Source organism: Euprymna scolopes, chromosome 31 (assembly GCF_053919585.1).
Source record: "Euprymna scolopes isolate OS-2025 chromosome 31, ASM5391958v1, whole genome shotgun sequence".
In the NCBI taxonomy this organism is placed as follows: domain Eukaryota; kingdom Metazoa; phylum Mollusca; class Cephalopoda; order Sepiida; family Sepiolidae; genus Euprymna; species Euprymna scolopes.
The window spans coordinates 17,273,653-17,278,991 of record NC_136512.1 but is presented as its reverse complement, the minus strand read 5'-3'; the positions used below and the strand labels follow the sequence as shown (position 1 = coordinate 17,278,991).

General features: G+C 38.0%; 1 pseudogene; it reads left to right on the top strand.

Moving 5' to 3' along the window:
• Positions 1 to 5,013: 5,013 nt before the first annotated feature.
• LOC145256034 (5S ribosomal RNA) lies at positions 5,014 to 5,130 on the top strand (annotated as a pseudogene).
• The last annotated feature ends 209 nt before the right edge of the window (positions 5,131 to 5,339 follow it).

Genomic DNA, 5,339 nt, shown 5'->3' with positions numbered 1-5,339 from the left:
TGTACATGGATTACAAAAACAATTACTACTACTAATAATAATAATGATAATAATAATTCTGATTTCGTTTATAAACGTCTCTCTGGAAAGGGGTGGGATTCATTTACAGCGGATTTCCCTTAATCCCGGCTTCAAACCAGGAGCTTCAAAGATCAAGGGTTTTCCTAAGGGCGTTGGTGGTACTTACAATTGCAGCGGTCTGAAGGCCGCCTAAAACATCGGGGATTTGTAGTTTTTTCAATTGTCCTTCAATATTAATTTGTAGTTTTGTAGTGGGATTTGTAGCTTTTTCAATTGTCCTTCAATATTTATAATAATAATAATAATAATAATAATAATAATAATAATAATAATAATAATAATAATAATAATAATAATACGACCTGAAACTTTTTGCAAGAATGGACCACCTAATGTACATCGATTACAAAGAACTGCAAAAAAAACGGCAAAAAGCACAAAAGAACTACAGACGCTAATAAACACAAGCAGAATTTGGTATGGAAAAGTGCGCACTGCTGATCATAGCAAAGGGAAAGAAGGAAACAAAGGAAGGTATGGTACTGCCTAAATAGAGATGAGCGGAGTGGGTAAACATGACAGTTACAAATATTTGGGAGTTCTAGACACTACCAAAGCAATTAGAATAAAAGAGAAAATTGGAATGAAATACCGTAGAAGAATAATAAACCCCCTTGAAACTAGACTATATAGTAGAAACCTAATAGCCAGTGTCACTACTAAGATACTTTGGACCGTTTAACTGAAAAATCTCATCCAGAAATGCAGGAATTTCCTGACTATCCCCAATGCACTACATCCAACGGATGATGCTGACCAATTCTATGTGAAAAGAAAAGACGAAGGAAAAGGGCTGGTTCGTATCGAAGACTGTGTAAATGACACCAAAATAGAATTAGAAAAATACAAAACATCGAAGGAATATTTACCACAGCAAGAGATACTGTTAAACAAGACAGAAATAAGACAGGGATAAGATTAGAAAAGAAAAAGTGGAAGACAAGCAGCAACGATTCATAAGGATGACAAAAGATTAGATTAACGAAAACACTTGGACATGGCTACAAAAAGGGATCCTTATAATAATAGTAATCATAATAATTCTGATTTCGTTTATCAACGTCTCTCTGGAAAGGGATGGGATTCATTTTCAGAGGATTTCCTTCAATCCCGGCTTCAAACCAGGAGCTTCAAAGATCAAGGGTTTTCCTACGGATATTGGGGGTACCTACAATTGCAGAGGTCTGAAGGCCGCCTAAAACATCAGGGATTTGTAGTTTTTTTCAATTGTCCTTACAGACGACTTGATACTACTCCTAGTGTACCAACTACGACCAGGATTATTTGTGTTTTAACCCCGTGTATACGCTTTATCTCCAATAATAATTGCTCCACTTCTCATTCTCTTGCTCTCACATTCCTGTCACAGGGTACTGAAAAGTTTACAATCTGCCAGTTTTTTTAGACTTTGTCAATGACAACCAAATCCGGACGATTATGTTCCAATTGCTTGGTCGTTATGACACTTTTGTCCCACCATACCTCTACGTTGCCATCCTCACTTGTTCTCACTTTATCGCACCTCCTCAAACTATTTTCCAGCACACTAACCCAACCCTCTTATACCCCTCCCAATATATCCGGATTCCCATGCAATCGTGTCTGTTGCGGTACTCTCTCTCTCTCTCTCTCTCTCTCTCTCTCTCGCTCTCTCTCTCTCTCTCGCTCTCTCTCTGCCAGTCCACTGGACCAGTCCACTACACCCTGCTGTAAGGTGCGCAATTGACTCTGAGGTCTTTTTTTTTTTTTACATTTTCACCCCAAACAAGTCACATTGCCACTTTGTTGTAGGAGGCTACTATTAGGAGCACAGGCTACAGGGGTACTATATGGGGAGTTGGGTAGCAATATGTCGGTTCACGTTACACTTGAACTTCTGTATGTCAGTACAGTTGGAGAAGCAGGAACCCGGAAGGGAATTCCAAAGTCTAGCGGTTCTGGGGAAGAAACTACTGGAGTAGAAGGCTCTCTTACATCTAGTGATCTCTACTGTGAAGGGGTGGGGTTTTTTCTGCTTGTCGGGTTTGTCGAGGATATTTACGTAGATGAAGTAAATTACTTGTAGAACAGGCAGAGGGATGCTAAATTTCATCGATGGGACAGAGGCTGAAGCTTGGATGACTGTTCAGGATCTATTAGGTTGGCGACTCTCTTTTGAACCTTGTCTAGGAGTGAGAGACAAGTAGCAGATGTACCGGCCCAAATATGACAACAATACTCCATACATGGGCAAATGGTGGCCTTATAGAGGTACTGGATATTTTCGAGCGTTAGTAGCTTTCTAGCACTGTAGAGAGATGTGTTTTCAGATAAAGAGTCTTTGGCCATTGCTATTGGAGGTTTCTTGTAGTTATTGAAGGAAACAGGTTTAGTCTTGGTAGCATTGAATGTGACCACCCATTTTTGTTCCCATTCTACTACAGATTGGAGGTCATCCTCGTGTTTCTGCCATTGTTAGAAATGTGTTCATTTGTTTTCGTATCTGTTATAGAGCGTGGTATCATCAGCATATATACCCATCTCACAGACAATTTTGTCGGGGAGGTCATTTATGAATATTAGGAATAATAGAGGTCCAAGGATAGACCCCTGAGGCATTCCTGCATTTATATCATATTGTTTAGACGTACGACCATCGAGGACAACGTGGATTTTTCTTTTATCTAAGAAGTATTTAATTATTTTAAGTATTCTACCAGTTATACCGTATGATCTGATTTTCCTGAGAATACCTTCATGCCATACCCTGTCAAAAGCCTTAGATATATCTTTCAAGTAAATGGTATATACTCTTGGGGATTACAGTTAGGATGTCTGCTGTGGAATGGGCTTGCCTTAATACATATTGGTCTGTTAGAAGTTTAGCATCTGTAAGATGATGGACTAGAGCTTGGTTAATTATGGACTCAAATATTTTGGCAAAACTGGGAGAAGGCTAATGGGGCGGTAATTTACTGAGTCAGTTCTTTAGTCAGAATTCTTGAAAACTGGTACCACAGAAGCAGTTTTCCAGCAGGAAAGAAAGCAAGATTCATTAAAGCATTTGTTGTAAAGTTTGGAGAGGATTTGAGCTACTTCGGCGGAGCACTTTTTTAATAGCACAGCCGGGATGAGATCAGGTCCACATGCTTTGAAGTGTCAAGATGTTTTATGATAGCATGCACCTGAGAAGGGGTGATTTTCAGATCGTCTAGTGTGGTATCTGTCCGCAAAGGAAAGTCCGGGAAAGGGTGGTTAGCAGGGCCAGTGTGGAGTTTGAGGCAAACCGACTGGCAAGCATGTTAGCCTTCTTGGTTGCTGGGCAAAAAACGTCATGATTTTTGGATAGTGTGGGAATTGTTGATTGCCCATTATTTATTACACTGTTGTAGATTTTCCAGAAGTCACGCGTTTTTTTTTTTTTTTTTTTTTTTTTTTGGTTTTTGGCGCTTACGACTTTTTTTACCCATCGTGTTCCTAATGCGTGCTCTTCTGCTGCACAAACAAAAGCTTCAGTACTCTTAGCCAGATACCCAGTTCTAAGCCATTGCCATGATCTTTCATCGGCCACTTCTGCTATATCCTGGAAGAACCTTCCATGCATTTTCTTCCTACCCAGTTCTTCTGCCCTTTCTCTATCCATACGTTTCACATAATCAGCCTTGGTCTCACATACCTCCACTTCATTGGCCACAACCTTAAGCATCCACTCCTCACTTCTAACCACATGCTCCTTCAACGACATCTCTTCGATTCTAACACAATCTTTTATACTTTTCAAGCCTCTCCCACCATCTTTCCTTTTTTGATACAGCCTTGCTACGCTACTTCGAATGTGAAATATACCAAACATTGCTAAACTTTTTCTTGTTTTGATATCCCTGGCATGCAATTCCTTGTCAGACCATTCTAAAATTCCCGCACTCTATCTCAAAACACTGACTGCCCATACTTTACTGCTTTCATTAGGTTTCCTCCATACAGGTTCGTTAATAATAATAATAATAATAATAATAATAATAATAATAATAATAATAATAATAATAATAATAATAATAATAATAATAATACGACAGTGAAACTAAATCCCTAATCAGAGTCGCACAAGAGAGTGCAATCTAACCAACAACACCAAAACAATGAGAAAACACAAGAAAACAGCTAATGCAGACATTATAGACAAAGAAACGAAACAATAAACCCGATGATAAGCTAATGCAGCAAACTAGCCCCAAAAGAATTTAAAAATAGACACGATCAAGTGGGGAAAGCAGTACACTGGGAATTATGCAAACAACTGCATCTTAATCAGCCAGACAAATGGTACAAGCAGGTCAAAGTTAAAAAAATTTTACCTTTTCGATCTCTAGACAAACTATTCAGAAAATTTTTGGTGTAAACATTTGAAATTTTACATAAAGGGTATTCAAACATGCACCACGCTTTTTAATCAGTTTTTGTGCGAAAATTTGGCTGTCAAGTGGTCAAAGTTGAAAGAGTTTACCTTTGCAGACTCTGCCAAACTCCTCCGCCAACTAGAAAATCAACTTTGGAAAAGTAAGTCTTCATTTGGTCCTCTACGACACTATGACTAATATTTTTTGTCCTTGTCCAGAATTCCCGTTATGTTTTAAGAAACAAAACTAATGAAAAATGTTAGATTACGATATTTTCTATCTGTAACAGATTTTCCTTTATTTTATTTTATTTTTTTTTTAATACAATGCGGATTCTGGACAAAATCAAATGATTTTCTTTATAAAAATATAACTACTTGATTAATGTATGTGATTTTTTGTGTAAGATATTTTTATATAATGAATAGGTATATTAAGCAGATGTTTCTTTATTTTTCTGGTTTCTTCTTTTTACAGGGAAAATTTGAAACAACTGCCAATAACTTTTTTAATCTGTATGTATGTATGTATGTATGTATGTATGTGTGTGTGTAAATTGTATGGCATAATCACGTTGACACACCGGTTCTCGTCAGATCACCGAAGTTAAGCAACGTTGGGCCTGGCTAGTACCAAATGGGTGACCATTTGGGAATTCTAGGCGCTATATGTGCTTTCCGCTTATCTCGGCATTGTTTCCACTCTTCCCACAAAAATTTCACGCGCAGGCACCCTTGCAGTGGATATCCATAGTCTGTCAAGACTGAAGAAAGCATTTTTATGTATGTATGCCTAAAACGTTCGAAAGAGACGACGGATTTTCATGAGATTGCTATTGTTTTGAAGTGCGACCCTTTGGAAGACAAATATCCAAAAATTGGC